The sequence below is a fragment of the Notamacropus eugenii genome, chromosome 5, assembly GCF_028372415.1.
Source record: "Notamacropus eugenii isolate mMacEug1 chromosome 5, mMacEug1.pri_v2, whole genome shotgun sequence".
Lineage (NCBI taxonomy): Eukaryota > Metazoa > Chordata > Mammalia > Diprotodontia > Macropodidae > Notamacropus > Notamacropus eugenii.
In genome coordinates, this window is record NC_092876.1 from 226,837,282 (window position 1) to 226,857,258 (window position 19,977).

The 19,977-nt window shown below is 38.0% G+C and overlaps 1 protein-coding gene across 1 annotated transcript in view; it reads right to left on the reverse strand.

Annotated features, from left to right (window-relative positions):
• SCN1A (sodium voltage-gated channel alpha subunit 1) overlaps positions 1 to 17,540 on the reverse strand; it is a 202,877-nt gene extending 185,337 nt beyond the window's left edge. Inside the window, exons 1-2 of the mRNA XM_072612201.1 lie at positions 17,301 to 17,540; positions 16,474 to 16,541 (exon numbers count right to left, since the gene is read on the reverse strand). The gene's annotated coding sequence lies outside the window, so the exon portion shown is untranslated. The remainder of the gene's footprint in view (positions 1 to 16,473; positions 16,542 to 17,300) is intronic.
• Positions 17,541 to 19,977: the final 2,437 nt, after the last annotated feature.

A 19,977-nucleotide genomic window follows, 5' to 3' on the forward strand; every position in this document is an offset into this window, starting at 1 on the left:
GCAAAGCACTCCATCTCTCAGTTCTGGACATTCTCTCTGGCTGTCCCTCATGCCTGGAATGCTCTACCTCTTCTGCTCCAACTACTAACTTCCCTGGCTTCCTTTAAATTCCAACTAAGATCTCAGTTTCTATAGGAAGCCTTCCTAAACCCCTCTTAATTCCAGTGCCTTCTTCTGTTACTTATTTATGTTGTCCCCACTCTAGCACAGAGCGAATGTAATTACTAAATAGTAATTGTTTCTCTTTTACCCAGGAACCCTGAGGGTCTTCCTCTTCCAGTGTAATATTTTTTTTTTTAATAAAACAAGCCATCCCTTGAATAATTTAAAGAAGTCTACTCATTGAATGGGTGTATCTCACTCAAAGTAAGATGATGATAAGACCTAAACCTGAAAAGGCCAGGATCTCACATTGCCTCCTGGACCATCTCCAGTCGTCCTGATGAATATCGGGTCACTGGACCCAGATGACTCAGGAGAAGAAAGTGAGGTTGGTGACCTTGTACAGCCCTCCCTCACTCAAATCAGTCAACTGCAAGTCATGTCATCATCTTGATGTCATGGTCCTCTTCAAGAATGAAGGACAAACTCAACAGTGTTGTCTATAGCTTTCTTTGTACAGACCGATTTGTGTATTGACTCTCCCATTTGATTGTAAGCTCCTTGAAGTTAGGGGCTACCTTTTGCCTCTTTTTGTACCCCTCAGTGTTTATCACAGTGCCTGGCACATAGTAGACACACACAAAGGTTTATTGATTGACACATATATTTATATTCAATGTACTACAGGCAATAGAGGACCATTCTTGGTGTTAGGAAGACCTGAATTCAAGTTCTTACTTTGACATATGCTAGTTTTTCAACTTTGGCTAAGTCATTAAAACCTCTTAGCACTGCAGGCAACTCTTAAAGACCAGTTTCTGATCTGAAGGGTTTTTCCACAGAGAGAGTATCCTATCTGGAACCATTACATTGAGTATTCTATGGAGAAGTTAGAGTGAGGAACCACTCCTACTTTTTTTCTACTTTTCATCTTACTGTTTGCCTTTTAGCTATTTTTTAACTATGTTCAGATATCTTTTTTACAAAACTAGGTTTTTTAGCCTTTGCACTGGTTTTGCTCTTGTCCCCCCAATTCCAAAAGTCACTTAAAACCTGCAACTCTTCGTTTCTCAGACAGCGCTATGATTTTTGCCAGAATTGGAAATCAGGATATTGCCTCTTTGGTATTGTAATGACATACTGACATATAGAGCCCAAAATATCATCAGCCTTTTTTTAATGGCATATCACATTCCAGGACAATATCAAATTTGCTGTCTAATATAATTTGTAAGTCTCAGCATAACTCTTTCCAGGATTTTCAAATTCACTGAATGTCTAGGGCTGAAAGCTATAAGTAACATGACTATGAGTCTCCCATCCCCCTCCCCAAACCCACTTTTGGTGACTTCAAGCTCTACTTCTAAATTTTGATTTTGTCCTTTAACTTTTTTCAGTGGGATTTTCACAAGTAATTCCAATTGCTTTTTAGTATTAATATCCTGCTTTTGACTCATATTGATTGTGTAACCCTGGAGAAATCACTGAACCCTTTCCATGCCACAGATAATCTATTAAGACATTTCAGAGAACTTCTTAACCTGCCTTATTATAGAAAGTTTCATCATTTGGGAGTTCTGTATGTCATTATCATTCCCTATGTCACAGATGGGGACCTCCCCCACCCCAAATCATTATGGCATATAATATTCAAAGTACTTTCATTTCACTCTTTCCCAAATATACATGTTCATATTTTGGAATATGTTTTCCATACTTCAATAGCCTGGGGTCTCTGACAGTTTGTACTGGCTCAAAAATATGGTTCACAAATGCCTGACTTTGTTATTTGGGGTCTTTGGCAAGTGTTCAAACCACATGATACCACCATTATCACCAGTATGAGTCAATTTGATAAAACTAATAAAGTTTAATTCACAAATAAGATCAAGGTATATTACATTTTGCATAGTTTCTAAGATAGAGGTATATTGCATCTTATATAGTCATTTAATTTTCTACTCGTATAATTTGATTTCCAGAAGAATAAAACTGATTTGGGATCATACTAAGCTGTTTATCAACCTATATTCTCTCTCTCTCTCTCTCTCTCTCTCTCTCTCTCTCTCTCTCTCTCTCTTTCTCTCTCTCTCTCTCTCTCTCTCTCTTTCTTGCTTTCTTTCCCAGGTTAGGAAGCATTCTAGTGTAGGAATACAGTACTAGCCTTGGGTTAAGAATACTAGGGCTTGAATCCCTGGTCTGATTCTAGTTGTGTGACCCTGGGTGAGGCATCAGACTTTCCTAAATCTCAGTTTTTTCATCTGTAACATGGGGATAATAATATTTCTGGTACCTACCTCACCAGGATATAGTGAGGCTTAAGCAAAATATTGCAAGTAAAATGCTTTATGAACTTAATTATTGTTATTATTAATGCCTAGTGCTAGGTCAATTATACTAAAGGAAAAAGTTGGAATGCTACACAAAATTTTCAGGACAATGCTATTTTTTTATTTCAAAACTTGTTTAATGTTTTGATTCTTTGTTCTATCTCCTGATTTTTTTTAAAAGAAATGACAATTATACTGTAGAAAACTCAGTAGCTAATTTCACCAGTATCATGATTAAAGCTACTCTTACAGATTAGAAAATGACAGATTGTTAGGAATGATGACATTCAAATTTTCCAAATGCATCCTCAAGAAATTTCAATAATTAATTTCATTTATAATCTCACCATTACTTCTAAACTGTACAATTTGGCATAGAAGAAAGTCAAGAAGATTTGGGTTCAGGAGACTTGTATTAAAATTTTACCCTCAGACCTCATCTTCCCCATCTGTAAAATGAGAATCATAATACTTGTTTAGTAGGTAGGAAGTATAATACTATTACTACCTACTTCAGATAGGAATCAGCTTGTAAGCCTTAATTATGTAGTTATAAGTTTTTAAATTTTTTCTTATAAAAGAGGAAAAACTGAAGGGAACTGTTCTGAACTTTAATTTAGTAGTCACTTGTTCAAGTAGACACAACTGAGCCCTTTGATTCATTTAATGAGGTTACTATCAGCAGAATTTGGGGCAGTTGAGTGGCACAGTGGATAGAGTTTTGGAGCCAGGGAGTTCTGAGCTCAAATTCATCCTCAGATACCAGTAAGTATGTGTGATACTGGGCAAGTTACTTAACTCCTATTGGCCTCAGTTTCTCATCTGCAAAATGGGGACACACTAAAGAAGGAAATGGCAGACCCCTTCAGTATCTTTTCTAAGAAAATCCCATGGATACCAAAGGGTCACAAAGAATCAGACATACCCGAATAACTAAAAAACACAATCAATACAGTGCTTTTTTAATTCCTTCACTTCAATTCCTAGGCTCATAGGTTTAAAGCTAGAAGGGTGTTTAGAGGTCATAGATTTTGACCTTTTCATTTTATAGATGAGGGATCTGAGGCCCATTGAGGTTAAATGACTTATCCAGGGTCACATATATTAACCCACATCCTAGTGATTTCAATTCTAGCATTCTGTCCAGCACCAAATTACCTCTCCCTTGTAACCTTGTGCCCTTGTCCAATGGTTTTTTTCTCCTAGAACATGAAAGAATAGAGTGCTGAAACTCCTAGAAAAACCTCTCCAAAACCAGAAAATTAATGTTTTCTTACTGTTTCAATAGAGGGCAGTCTATTTCCTGTGTCCATGCCTTTCCAGTTATCTGGAGGATATGCCTGAAAGACATCCTTCCTTATCCAATCGCTTAGAATCCCTATTTTACCTCAGGGTTCCCTTTAAGTGCCACCTTTTAGGTAGAATGGGTAACTTAGTTCAAGTGCCGTCTTCTTCAAGGAAGCTTTCCTATTCCTCCTAGATGCTAGGGTCTTCTTTCCCATATTATCTTGTATCTATTTGTCCTTTCAATGGCACACTGAAAGCTCCTTAAGTGCAGATGCTTTTTTGAGTTTATCTTCGTATCCCCAGCACCTAGATAATGCCTGGCACATAGTAGGTACTTAAATGCTTACTGTGTCTTTGTATTTCCAGATCTTATAAGTTTAGCTAAATTCTTCTAAAAAGCAAGATATTAAAATCTTTTTGAAAGCAGCTCTTTTTAGATTTATAAGGAATTGTGAATTGTAGGCAAAAAAATAAACTTGGATACATAACCACCTGCTACCATTTTAGTTAAATCATATAAAGTTACCTAATGTGCAAAGCAATATGGCAGCTTCTGACCCAAGATCCATGATCCCCTGCCACACTTGTTCTAATAACACCATATAACTGACATCCTACTGTGCCCAGTAAGTAAAGTTACTCTGATTGGAACAGTGCCTTATGTTAATACTGTAGTGAGCTCATAATATTGTAATGAAGGCAGAAGGAAGGGTATGTGGTACTGTGTATGGTATGAAGAAGGATGAATGGAGAGCGGACAAAACATGGAGTAAGGACCTGTGTTCAAATCTCTGCTCTACTACTTATTATGTAGGTAACTCATTTAATTTCTCTGCATCTCAATTTTCTCATCTTTAAAATGAAGAGGTTGGACTATCAGGGGTGGGGAACCTGCAAACTTGAGACCACATGTGGCCTTCTAGGTCCTTGAGTGTAACCTTTTGATGGAGTTTTACAGAACAAATCTTTTTATTAAGGGGATTTGTTCTGTGAAGTTTGGATTCAGTCAAAGGGCCATACTTGAGGACCTAGAGGGCCACATGTAGCCTCAGAGCTGCAACTTCCCCACCCTTGGACTAGGTGGTCCCTTCTAGTTCTAGATATATGATCCTATAACTTGTGGCCAACGCAGGAAATGGCTGCTTGCCCCTCACTTCTGCTGTGGCATTAATGAATGCTAGAGAGCATGAAGGGGACCAGCCTATGGATATTTGGTAGTTTTCTTGCATCTCGGTAGAGGGTCAGAAGTCAGGAAGAGAGATGTCAGTCAGAATTCAATCGAGCATGGATCACTGAGAGTTTAAATGACTACCTAATGGTCATATAGCCAGTATGTGTGTGAGGTGGGAACTTGAAACCCAAACCAGCTTCCTATCATCCCACATGCATCTCAGGAGTGATATGACATGTGCAAATATAAACTAGACTGTGATAAATGCATCAGATGTATATAGAGCAGGCTTCACAAGATATAAAAATCTGTTTCTGTACTGGGGATCAGAGAAGACTCCATGGAGAAAAGGCCATATAGCCCGGACTTAGAAGGATGGACATAATTTCAATAGGTAGATGTGGGCAGTGGGGAGTAGGGGAAAGGTATTTATAAAATGTTTTGCTCTCTTCAATCTCTAAGGATTTTTTTTTGTTTTTAAACCTCAAGTTTAACATTCTCTTTATTGGAAACAGGTGAAGTGAGAAGGAGCCGTGAGGCTGGTGACCTTCACAGCTCTCCCTCACTCAAAACAAAGTTAAGTGCAAGTCATGTCACCATTTCTGGTCATGTCACCAGTCTCACTTCTCTTTCAGAGCCATCTGAATCCAATCACTAGATATTCATCAGGATGACTGGAGATGACCCAGGATGAGGCAGTTGGGGTTAAGTGACTTGCCCAAGATCACACAGCTAGTGAGTGTCAAGTGTTTGAGTTGAGATTTGAACTCAGGTCTTCCTGACTCCTGCACTGGTGTGCTGTCCACTGCACTACCTAGCAGAAACTTATGACCATAGTGGTAGAGATAAACAGCACCAAGACATTGCCAAGAGTTAGATCTGTGAGAAGTCTTCCAGTCATAACACCAACCCAAGATTATGAGTTACCAAGTACTGTCTCTCCCACTGGCATGGTCATCTGTAGCAGAGTATACCTCTAGAATCATAAAATTTTGAAGGGACCTTAGAGGACATGTAGTAACCTATACCCATAAAGAACCCTCAAGTCAACACACTCAACAAGTTATCTTCCAGTGTTCTTCTGAGATACCCCCAATGAGAGGGAATTCATTGCCCCTTGTGGCAGCACATTGCACATTTGTAAAGCTTTAATTGTTAGGAAGTTTTGAATTACATCAAGTCTCACTTGTCCCTTTTCATCTTGTCCTTTCTGCTCTTAGGTCTGCTCTCTGAGGTCAAACAACAAATTTAATCCCTTTTTTGTAAGTAAGGTGGGTTTTAGTATGGGAAAGGTAGATTTGTGCTATTCTTTCTTATAGTTTAGTTCCCAGGATTCATAGTCATAACAATCTCTTGTTCCCAAGTGTTAGATGTGAGTTCTCACGATCATGGTTCAAAACCTCTCCACCATTCTTGTGCAGCATTATATAATGAAAAATAATGTAAACATTTGTGCTAAAATTGTAAATCAGCACTGTGACTGTGCAGTAAGATATAATAGTGAGATAACGTAAACTTGTGAGGCTATTGGTGGCAAGATGCTTTCTTTGTTGCCCTATAAAGCAGGTGGGCACTGGTAAGTGAGTGGGGAACCCTTAGGGTTGAATGCACAAGTTGGAATGCTGTACATGCCTTGATCTGCCACCATCAAGCCTTAGGGGGAATCTGTGTTTTCCTCAAGTGGCCCCCACTGAGGTTTGAGGGGTTTAAAGGAGTGCAGAAGCTATGCCTGTCTCAATTGACCCCATTGAGACAAAGGGGTAGTTACCTTCTCTCTTCATGCCAGCCCCTGCGAGATTAGGGAATGCTGTAGGAGCTGGTACTCCCATTATCACAACTTCTTTTGAAAAGACTAGACTAGAATAAAGTAAGATTATTAACTGCTCCAAAACTGTCTTCTTATCTTTCCTGTTGACCAGATCAAGGGTGAGCCTTGCTAGCAGCTCTCCTGTGAGTTTACCTGTCTTACACTTTTCTATATGATAGTCTTTAAAACACTTGCTAATGACTACCATGTCCTCTAAACCTTCTATTCTGTCAAAAAAAAAACCATACCCAGTTCTTTTAAATGATCACAAATCTTTTAACTGATAGCATGAACTCAAGGGCCAGTACCATTACCATTCAGTTCCCCCACCTCTGGGTTCTCTCTGGCTTATTAATGTTTTCCCCAAAAGGAGATATCAAAAACTGAGCCCAAGATTCCAAATACAGTCTGCCTAAGGCAGGAAATTAAATGGACTACTATCTTTTCATTCTTGGAAATTATATCCTTTTTAAAAACTGTACTCAAAAACCTAATTAGTGTTCATAATGACATTTTCACACTATTTACTCACTTTGAATTTGAGGTCTACTAAAATACCTAGATCTTTTTCAGGCAACCTGTTGATTAATTATGTTACCACCACATTGTGTTTATGAGGTCAGGGATTTTTTTTAAACCTAAGTGTAAGAATTTGCATTTATCCCTATGAATGTCATTGTATTAAATTTGGCCCAATGTTATGGCTTATCAAGATTTTTACTTGAATGCTGATTCTGTCATCTGATATTTTAACTAACTCTTCCAGTGCTGTACCGTTAGAAAGTTTAGTAGGTATACCACCATTATCCAGGTCACTGATAACAGCACTGGACTGAATAGAAATCACTACCTCACTTCACTAGAGACCTACTAAGTTATCATTGAACCATTATTGAATGCTCTTTGAGTTCATCCAGCCATTCAACCACTTCTGAATCTAATTAATAACTATCATTTAGGGTATATCTCATCATGGATGGGGGTAGACAGTGATTTTAACTCTTTAATCTTCCCTGGTTATTTGATATAAATCCTAATTAAATGTTTTACTATTTGATTTATAGGTCTCATTTAATCTGTTGGTACAGATTTCACTGAGTAGGGTGCTTGAGTCTTTAAAAAATATAAAGACTTTCAAGCTCCTGATTTAATATAGTATATATCCTTTTTTATCTTTTATAGGTCCTTAGTGTGATAATTGTGCACCTATAAAGATTTTGCTCAGCAAAATAAAGTATTAACAATAAAGATCCATTGAGATATTTTCAGGAGATTTTAGGGGTTTATTTTTGGCTTTTGTTCCTGTTGATATAAACCAAGCTGTATACCACAGACACATATTGTTGTGACCAGGACATTTCCTTGCTATCTCTTTGGCTAGAGTTTACTAGTTGTATTGCTAGTGTACCATCTTCCTGTTCTAAAATAATTGGACTCATTTGGCCCCAACAGAGTTATTTTTGACAATGGAAATGTGGAGTTTGGGTAATTAGTAGACTCTGGTATAATCCATGGGAAGTTTAAGAGGTAATTACAATCATCTAATAGAAATGATTACTTTATCCTCCTCTTCCCTTCATTTTTTTTTGTTTCCAAGAAGGGAAAACTCTACTTCCATGTCTTATAAAGGTCTTATTTTCTTTCCCTTTTCCAGAGAAGCAAATAGGTTTATGCTAAAAATATACATGATCATTAAAGATGTCATGGTTGGGCTGCAGAAGAACATTTAGCAACTGAAAAAGCTGGTCATAAAGCAAACACCATTAAAAGTGAGTAAAGAGAAAATGATGTCCAGGGATAGAAGAAGTATTCCAGTACATCTGGAATGTTCTCAAATTTCAAAGATTTAAAATGCACTCAGATTTCCAAAGTCTGAAAGGTTCCATGACATATCAGCTCTTTTGAACTGAAGAAAAGTCCTGTTGTGGCTTAGAATATTTCTGAACAGTTACATTGCTGAAAACCCTGATAGAAACCTAACCACAATCAAATAGGTTTTCCTCTTTTCTTTCAGGACTCCAAGTTGTACTCCAATCAGCTGTTTTAAATTGTCAATTTTAAATTGCCCATAGTCACAGAAAGGGCAACAATGAGCAAAGATAGAAGAGATAAGTAAAAAAAGGAATAATGAGACAGCACCAAGAGAAAAGTTCTTCCATTAAAAGGGAAATCCTAAAAGTTGAAACTCAGTCAAAGTTGGAAGAAAAGTGGATGGTTGGTGGTTCAGTCTTTACAGTTGTGACAGACTCTTCATAACCCTATTTGGGCAAAGATATCAAAGTAGTTTGGTATTTTCTTCTCCTGCTCATTCTGCAGATGAGGAAACTGAGGCAAACAGTGTTAAGTGACTTGCCCAGGATCACACAGCTAGCAAGTGTCTGAGACTACATTTGAATTCAGGTCTTCCTGATTCCAGGCATGGTACTCTATCTACTGCAACAGGGAACAGGCTATAGATAAAGGAATACCACAAAACTGAAATTGCATTCTTAGAAGAAAGGAAACTGGAAAGTAACATGAGATTCAACATAGAAATTCATTCATTTTACACACATTTATTGAGCCCCTATTTTGAAGTTCTATGGGAAATACAAAGATGATAGAATTTAGAACCAGGGGTGACTTCATAGGTCTAGTTCAGCCCTCACATTTTATAGGGGAGAAAAGCTCAGAAAAATTGTGACTTTTTCATGATAACACAGATAATAAAAGTCATAAAGCTAGAATTGAAACAGGTCCTTTGACATCAAATATAGGCCATAAACCCTTACATCAAGTTGCTCTATAGGTAGAGGCATTATCACTATCACTGATTTTAAAGAGGTTCTGGTAGGGGAGATAACATATTAAACAAAGTGCTATGCAGTCAAGAAACCTTTGGCTATACCTATTTATTACAACAATTTTATTTTTCACTTTGCTTTCCTACCTTTGGGGTAAAGTGGGAGAAAGAGAAAATAGATTTTTTTCTAAAGAGAGCAGTGGAGGTAGGGAGGTGCTATAGATGTGAAATGGGAGTAATCTGTAAGAGTAAGAAATATAGAAGCTAAAACATTTCAATAAATCTCTTTAAAAAATAACTACATTAACAAATAAACAAAACAGAAAATTCTGATAATACCATTTCGAGATTTTGTCTGATTCTATAGCTTTTAAGCAATGTACAAAAATGGATGATTCTTAACTTGCCTTGTTATTTTAAATGTTAATTAAATTTAATTAATTAATTACATTTAAATACCAATTTAAAAGTTTAAATGTCTAATGTGATTTTTTTTATAAATGGTAAAAATGAAATGCAGAAAAATCATGGATAGAGCATGAAACTCTAAGACCATGTCTAGGTGAAAACAATGGCAGGAACTGATTTCTTATACTTACTTTGTGTTCCCATGGTGTTGGCAAAACACAGCAACACTGAGCACATAGTAGGTATTTGCTGAATTGAGACAGAGAAAGCCTGAGTTGCTATGAAACAGGGTCCATACCATAGAGAATTAACTCAGGACAAATCGTCAATGAAAGAAAAGTTATAAGAGAAGGAGAGAAAGGAAGAGAGAGAAAGAGAGAGAGAGAGAGAGAGAGAGAGAGAGAGTGACAGACAGAGAGACAGAGACAGACAGAGAGAGACAGAGAGAGAGAGAGAGAGAGAGAGAGAGAGAGGGAGAGAGAGAGGGAGAGGGAGAGGGAGAGGGAGAGGGAGAGGGAGAGGGAGAGGGAGAGGGAGGGAGAGGGAGGGAGAGGGAGAGGGAGAGGGAGGGAGAGGGAGGGAGAGGGAGAGGGAGACGGAGACGGAGAGAGAAGGGAAGAACAAGACAAAGAAAAAGAAAGGAAGAGAAAGAAAAAAGGAAGGAAAGAAGAGAAAAAAAGAATGGGAGCTTGAAAACAAATAATGGCTTAAAGTAACTTGCATTTCTGTGTCTTTCCTCATGCCAAATCTGGGACTGGGGTGAGAGGTGGAGGTAGATTGTCCAAATATTATTTTTCCATTTTACAAGTGTAACCATAAGAGTGGTGAGACCCACACACCAAGAAAGGCCCACATGTGACTGTTGTATGACTCAAAGAAGACAGGTATAATCTCTAGCCTCTTCTCCCCTCCATCCTTCTCCATCTTCTGAAGGGAGACTTTCATTCTTGCCTCAAGCAGGAACTTGAGGGCCACTACTCTACTCTCCAAAGAGAGACGGGGTACCGGGCTAAAAATATATCTATCTGCTCCCTTAAATATTGCTTACTATGGGGGATATGGTCTGTTTCCATCTAGCTTTTGATCACTTTGTCATTTTAGGGGGAAAGGGGACCCCAAGCTCTATATTCAAGGCTTGACTCCTTTCCTACCTAGTACCAGTTCCATGATGAAGACACATAATGAATAGCAAAGAAGCTCAATTAGCTAAATCATAACAAAACAAAAATCAGAGGAGGCATTCACAGGAGAATATATACTAGACAATACAGAATAAAGGAAGTCTCCTTTTGGGAGCAAGATAACTCAGCTCAACTGAGAGAGTGTCTATGATGTCACTGAAGGGGAAACTAAAGTCTCTACAGTGACAAGCTGGGAATAAGGGACATGATAGAGACTGACTGCTCTAACATCTATCCTATCTTTTCCTTCAGCAATCTCTTCCATCTTCTCTCTTGAAAGGGGAAACCAGGAGTACCCAAACAATAAGTGCCCAAAGGAAGACTGCTGAGAACTGAAGATCTTGCCTCTGACCTACTCTGCCCCATCTCTCAACAAGGGCAGGGCCTTCATCTCCACCAATAAGGAGAGAGCTCCATACCAATAGGTTTTGAGTCAGGGGTTACACAGATAATGAAGGACATTGATGTAGTCTTATAAATAGGATTGGACATGGGCCTTGAAAATAGGCCTCTTGACTTTAAGTTTAAGACCCTTTTCTTTATACCATACTGTCCTAAAACAAGATTTTCTAAAAAAAATAATTTTCCAGTTTTGGCAGCTCTCAATCTTATCTCTCCCCTTCCTTAAATGATTCTGAAGTAAAGATATACAATCAGTTAAAATGATATGGAAAAAGATAGGGATTTTCTATAACTGTGGAAAATTTTGGAATAATATTTTTATAGAAAATTTAAACTACTAGACCTTAAAACTGAATTAAGACTTTTGGAACACTTTATATGATGTTTTTCTCACAACTGTCTTGCTAGGTAGGTAATGCAAATATTATTATTCTCACCCAGGAAAATGAGTTTAAACAAACTGCCCATGCTCACACACCTACTGAGTAAAACAGATAGGATTTACAACAAATCCAGCATTCCTTCCATTTGTTCATGGTGCATCCTAACAAAAGGAACAACATAACAGATTGACGAAAAACATACTCAAGTCATAGCTATATCAGTTTAAAATTTACAGGGATATTGCATCTCCTTGCCTATTCTCCTTCTCTCACCTCCAAATTAAAAAGTTAAATCTTTAAAGAATGTAATTTCCTAAAAGTTATAAAGAGATCAATTTTGCCTTGATATAAGAAAAAAAAATCCTAAAGATGAGAGCTATTCAAAAGGGAAATGGGATACCTAAGGAGATCTATCTCCTTAAACAAAGATCTTTAAGCAAAGTTTGGATGGTCAATTGTCTGATATGTTATAATAAGAATTCTGGTTTAGTTATGAATTGGCCTAGAGAGTCACTGAGCTCCCTTCCAACACTGAGGTTCTGTAATTCTGAATATCTAGCACCAAATAAATAGATTTGTTTTTAATTAATTACATGACAAAAGCTCCCAGCATATTACATAAACTTTCTAAGTTCAGGAAAGAAAGGAATGGGAAGGTGTGGAGAGCCATACTCATTCTTAAAATTCTTGTTTCAAACATTTTGGAAATGATAAGATTCTGTCCAGGGTTTTCAGTCTGTTGGCCACTATATCCATCCTGACATAGAACTGGGTACTTCTTCTCAAAATAGCTACATGCAACTACCTGAAAAAGTCATTGTTGAGAATATTTCATAGAGAAGTTCGAGGTTCAAATTATTTACAAAACTGACATCCTTTTCCAAAATGTTAATTATTGAATAAACTTGGGTACCATGACAATTTCCTTCTGGTGTTATGGACCAATATGACTTTAATAATTTTAAACTAGTGAAGGTCAATAATGAAGTGAAATTGAGAGATAACCGATGGACAGTCCTCAGGCTCCAGTGGTTTTTTCACAATGAATGTATGAATGAAAAAGCAATGTCAAGAGAATGTGAGAAAGGCCACTAAGCATGATGTCACGAACTCCTCTGGTGCCCTTACAGGATTATATGGGTAAGAGTAGCAACGAAATAGGTAGGCAAGGATGGGATGCAATATGTAATGTTGGGGGCAGGTCCACATCAATGACATTATAACTCCATTGGAGTATTGAAGTATTAAAGTAGCTGTTGTTTGAGATATAATATTTACGTAGCCTACATAAATGATCACATATTAAACTTATAATCTGGACCTCAAATCCCATCTGTATTGGATTCTATTGGCGGAGATTGATTACTCAATTGTTATTCAATTAATCATTCAATCAATAATCAACTGCTAACTCAATTACATTGAATGAAGGGCAAAGTTGGGGGGAAAAGAGATTTTTTGCTTCTGACTTGACTCTTTAAGTCACTGAAGAGACTCTGGGAAGAAGCTGACAAGATTGAGCTCCTGTTCCTCTATGTGTTGGTTTGTTTCAAGAGTCTCTCTCCCTTTAAGGAAGAGTCTAGAGCCTCCCATCTCTCTCAGAGCTGGAAGCCAGAAGAGCAGGCTCTCACTTCTCCCAAGGTCTCACCAAATCTGTCCCTCACTCAGGAGCAAATCATTGAAGAGTATATCTCCACCAATGAGGATGATCCCATGCAAATGGACCTTTGAGCCAAGTGTTACAAACTGTTAATAAAAAATCAATGCCTACATTTTTTTTTACTTCAAAATGTTTCAACAATTCAATCAGTTCAATGAAGGGAGGCAGGGGAGAGAAGCCATTACTTGTTCTCAGAAGTTTATCACTCCAACAAGCAATAGATTGAGTCAACATTTCATCTTTCAATGATTACATATGTTTCCATAGACTCTAGTAAAATCTGCTACTTTGAACAGTATTTTGTTTTCCTATCAAAATGAATGGTGACTTTTATTTTTAAATGAGAGTCAACTTCATGGCATTCGAGGAACTGCAGTATAATGGACGCTCTAAAAGTTGTTCAATCTGATTTTTCACTGTTTTTTTTATAAAGATATTTTCTTTGTTTCTGAATGTTTTTGTATTGTTTTTAAAGGAAGTAGATTTTCATGCAAGTCACTTCTTGGTACGATTTTTAAAAAATGGGCATGTTGTTGACATGCAAGGAGATATAATAGAGGGGTTGGCTATAGATATTATATGTGCTGAACTGAATTTGTAAGAATTTTGAGCAAGTGTGGAGAGCCTTGGTCTTTAGTGAGAGTTCAGCTAATGTTAGGATGTTAGTTTTGGTCACTGAGTGCCTGAGAATAATTTTCCTACAGGATGTCTTGATCAGAGAAAAGTTTTGAACAGTGGTTAGTTCAACTAATTATAAATACAAAGGACAGCAATAATACTCCAAAACCCAAGTTTCAGTGAACTTAACGTGTGGCAAATATGATTTAACTTAAGAATCTATTGAAGCTTCTCAACCATTTTTGTTTCTTTCTGGGTCCCTCTATCTCTTTGAGTGTGTGTGTGTGTGTGTGTGTGTGTGTGAGCACGCTAGCACATCTGGCTGTCTTGTCCTGTTTCTCCCTACTTCTCCAGCAATAGAATGGGCAGCAAAACTCTTCCTTCATTGATTAGCTATATGACCTTCATGAAAATATCACTCTCTGGGGTTCATTTTTCCAGCTGCAAAATGAGGTCAATAATGTGGAATAACAGTTTTAAAAGTCACACTTGGAACATAAAGCATGGACATTTCAGTCCTTAAAATAAGTTATTCACATTCTAGAGCCCCATTCTAATACAACCATGTCAAGATGGCCTAATTTATAATGTCTAAGAAATAATTACATATAGGAGATACTGTGGTTCAGGTGCAGCTCCTCAGTTGCCTGACTCCCTTACTGGCAATGATGAGAGATAACAACTCATTTCTCTCTATTTTTCTTAGTATCCCAAAGTTCCACCTCTAAATAAAGAGATGGAGTGATTCTCATTAGACTCTTCTATGGTTTTCAGAACACTCCATTCCTAGCATGAAGCCAAATCAACCAATATCAGGTTTTCTAGTCAGTTTTTTTTTGTTGTTGTTGTTCATTTTCAGTTGTGGGTCTGTTTGTCTGTTTGTTTTGGTCTGCGTGTCTGGGCAGGATTTCCTGAGTAACAAGTTGGTCTGTCACTCCCTGCTAGGCTACCATTTTACTTACCACCAAATCAACTGCTTGATACAATCCATTTACTTCTCCAATACTGTGTAATTAGTTACCTTATTTCTTATACCTATCCTTCTTATAATAAGGTTCTTTTCTGGCCAGTCCTCAAAGACTCATTATCAAAATGAACAACTAAGGAGATTTTAAAATGCTTTGCTATTTTAGCGAGAAGGTGCTATATAAATCCAAGTTTTTATTACTAGCATTAGGATTTGATAAGTCACTTTAATTTGAATATACCAATGTCCTGGTTATGGGCACAACACAAATTGACATTTGAGTAACAGTTAAACAATGTAACAGCAACAGAAATCACAAAAGATTGAACTTCAATGAGTTTAATAAAAACTTATTCTACTACAGATGACATAAAAGTTCACTTAAGCTTGGTTCTGGTAATTGATAATGTCACCTGACCCTCACAACTAAATTCTTTTCCTGTATATCTCTATAAAGTCATCCATTTGCATCCATACAAGATGTTCCTAAAATAGACACAGTCCAATAAATATCTTCAAGGAGCTATGGGAAGGAAGGCCTGAATGGTCACATTCCTATTCTAAGAGAAATATAGTACCATAGATAAAATTACAAAAATAATAACGGCCATCGAGAGATTTGAAATAGTTTTTCCATTTTCTGTACTGCTCCTAGTGTACATCTTCAATGTGAACATAGTGGCAGACAGCTCACAAATGTGAGACTGCTCAGAGTTCGGGTTGCATCACCCTGGTGTGCCTAGGTATTGCAGCAAACATTAAAGGTAAGCTCAGCCCCTGCTCTGAGAAGCAGGAATTGGGCACAGGAAACTAATCAAGCAGAAGCAGCCAAGGTTCTATGTGGAATTTTCCCTTTTTTTTGTTTTGGCATCAGCCTCTTGGGGTGATTTTCAAGTACTTTCCAGAGGAATTTTTTGTATGTGACAATATTAATGCATCTAACAGTTGCAAACCCACCCCAGGGATCCACAGAAAAGAAGCCAGATTTCCTGGGTGTGATCCTAACAACATTTGTTAATCCACAAGTTTGTTACTGCACCTCAGAAATATTTTAAGACACTATCTCTCTCTCTCTGTCTCTCTCTGTCTCTGTCTCTTTCTGTCTCTGTCTCTCTCTGTCTCTGTCTCTCTCTGTCTCTCTGTCTCTGTCTCTCTGTCTCTCTGTCTCTCTCTGTCTCTCTCTCTCTCTCACACACACACACACACACACACACACACTGAATTCAATTTAAATAATTGACTCTAACCTAATTAAAAAAAAAACACTCCATCTGAAACTCCTTCATAAGGACCAATGAAAATCTCCTTTCGTTGAAAAAAAATACAAATAAATCAGAGAACATAGAACAGGAAGCAAGTCTTTTTGTACACATACCTCAAACAGGTAGGAATGAAGGAATCCATATTAGAAAAGATGTTGAAAAAGCTTCATGTCCACTTGTGCTGTTTGGGAAAGCAAGACGGTTCAGATTATGAACCGGGCAGCATCCGCAGTATCATTGCTGGCAATGACCTCTATCTAATTAAAAGTAAGTCGGGCTTTCCAATCAGGTATTCCATGGCAAAGAGCTTGTTTTGTTATTTTCCTCAGACACATAATTTGTGTTGGGTGGGGGTGGGCCCAAGTATCAAAGACCCCCAACCTGGGCCAAGCTGAGAAGAGGCATATGTCCAAAGCGGAGCGGCGGCCTCAAGAAGGGGGACACCCCTGCAGTGCTGGGTTTCTCAAGCAATCCCACCGCCTTCCTCCTATGGGCTGAAACCTGGGCTCCAGCTTTTGCTTCATCCTCAGGAACAAGATGACCTCTATTTAGAGCCTAGCGCTTCCCATTCTAAATCAACAGTGAAGAAAGGGGAGAGGGTGGAAGTGGGGGTGGGGTAAAGGGACCTTGGGGATGAGAGAAAAAGAAAAAGAAAAACACAAGAAATGGCAAATGTCCAAGGTCTACCAGGCTGACAAAAACCCATCTTGGATCAAAATGCTGATCTGCAAAACCGCCCTGATTTCAGCCTGGGGAAGGTGGAAGGGGGTGCTGGTGGGAGGGGGAGGAGGGGGAAGGAAGGGAGGGGAGGGGAGACTAGTTGGGATTCACATGCAAAAATAGACTTCCTGCTCTGCCAACAACGACAGGCTCTTTTTAAAAGGGTAGCTGGCACATAGGGACCAAGGACTGTAATGAAACAAGCCTTCAGCTGTCTTACCTGAGGAAGAGGAAAATCACCCATCTGCAGTGAGGGATGACAGGATCTCCTAGAGCCTGGAGGATAGCGTGCCCTTAGTGGGAATTGGCCTGATTTTTTTTTTTTTTTGTTCTTGTGGCAAAGGGTTACCAACTATTTACAACTGCTGCATTCTCTCTGGGAGGAAAGCCTCACACATACACCAAAGAGACCTCTGCAGTATCCTCTCGGCTTCATCCTCGGCTTCCTGTATTGAGGCTCACTCTATGGTACCTAATACAAATCAGCAAATAGCTTGTTTAAAAAAAAAAAAGCCAGAAGCCAGCACCTTACATAACAGCTCCATCTACTGGGCAAAAGTTAAAGATCTTGTCACCAACTGGATTTGTGTGATCTTTCTCAGCTTCCTTCTGTTCTTTTCTTTCACCTCCTTCTCCCTCCTCTTCCTCCTCCCTGTTCTATATGCTACTAATTTCCCTGCTCCCTCTCTCCTTCTCCCTTTCCCTCTCCTTCTCTCTCTCTCTCTCTCCGCCCCCCTCCCTCCTTCCCTCTCCAATCTCATATATCTTCCATCAATGAGAAAAATTTAACAAAAATGCACAGTCCTGTTCAAGGGTATAGAATCATATAAGATCATAGACAGAGCTAAGAGGGACCTATCTTGGAGGTCTACTAAACCAATTTTCTCATTTTCTCCAATGAAGGAATTGAAGTCTAGAGAGCTTAAAACAATTGTTTAAGGTCACACAAGTAGTGAGTGACAAAACTGAGATATGAACTTGTCTTTAAATACAGAACTTTTTCCATTGTGTCATACTGGTACAGACTTAGAATTTTGTCTTGGTAAACATGAACATTTTCTCATGTCTATTGTCAAAACCAGGCTGAACAAAATAGTCACTTAAGCAAAGAAAAAAAAAGCAAAACAACTTTCTAAAAAAGAGAAAACAGATTACTCTGAGCACTCTTGCCATTTTACATCGAGTAGCTCTACATTTTCATAAATCTGAAATAGTTTAAGCAATAGTAGGACACTGTCAAAATAAGTTTATAGTTTCTATGTTTTCATTCTAATTCTGTGATATTTACGTTTTACATTCTATAACATTTTGCCTCGTAAGCATTCTTGCAACTTCATAAGTCTGACTGCCATAGTGGTTCCAATTGTCAAGACAGATCCAAGCTAGATGATCTTGTTCCTCTTCACTATTTTGAATCTTTACCTCTAGAATAGTGAAAAATATGATGAACTCGACCTTATGGACCTTTGAAGTTGTTTTGAAGTCATCTAGAAATTTTCACAGAATCCTAGATCATTAGATTTGGAAGGGACTCATACAACTTACTCTAGGTCACACTGTAAGTTCTTAGGTCCACACTTCGAAGTTCATAGTTTTGAACTGCCACCAATTTTTTCCTTGGTAAATTATGTGCATAGGAAATCATATCTGAAGTTGAATGGGGCTACAAAGGCCATTTAGTCCAAGCTCTATTCACTACTCATGTCTCCTCTGCACCTCTGTGACTCTGTACGTGAGTTATAGTGGGGCTAGGCAAAATATGATTAGAAAGTCAGATCTCCCCCAAAATATGATCTATCCTAAAACCAAAAAAAGTGATAATAAATTGAGGCCCAGGGGGGTTAGATGACTTTTCCAAGGAAATAGCCGTCATGTCAAAGTGGATGGTAGGGTAGCCTCGGGTCAAGGCTTGCCTCTGATATAAACTAGTTATGTTACTAAGGACAAGTTTCATAACTTTCAGTACTCCAGGCCACTCTTGAAGTTAACAGAAAAATTGCTAGACTGAATAAGTAAAAGGAATTCCAAAGTGAGAGTTACTTTAATTAATAAAATATGAGGTCCTAACCTTTTCCTAAAGAAAAAAAAAAAGTAAGTTACACATACGGTAACTGTAATCCCCTTTGTATGGCTCATCCAAACACATTTCCATGTGTGATAGGTGTCATTCCAACTTTTAAAAAAAGGTCCTGTCAAGTCAGAACAAGTGTTAACCAATGAAGTGGCCACAGACATTGTACATGACAGTTACTTACGGAAATAATGGAATGCCAACCCAGGAACCAAAGATGCCACCTTTATATAACTTAACTGTCTTAGAATAAAGTTTTCTCTAGTAATAGGTTAAAACTGTACAAGTCTATAGCTTTGGATGTATAATCAACTCCCAATTTATCTATGTGTGTATTTTCTACTTGTAGCCAATATTTGGTTTCAGGCTGACTTCTCCAAGCAATATATTCTAAGCTTTCTCTCCACCATTGTCAACTACTATGTGATCAGGAAATGCAAACTAATTTGAACATCACCTACCTCAAGATTCCTATGATGAAAAGATCAACAAAGATATTGATAGATATGTAAAGGATTTATTGTTCCATTGGTGAACCTCTGGGCACCCCTGACATAACTTAGTAAATAGGTCTTTGAGAGTTGCCTAAGGATCAAAGAAGTTAAGGGACTTGCCTGTTATATAGGCAAATGAGACAGCTATTAAGTGTCAGGGGCAATATCTGAAATAAAATCTTCCTGACCCCAGGACTAATGAGAGCTCTGTTCATTATCCTTGTTGCCTCTGTATCTCTGTACCTCTGTATGTGAGTTATATTGGGTCTAAGCAAAACATGATTAAGAAGTCAGATCAGCTACTCTCTCCCAAAATATGATCTATTCTGAAA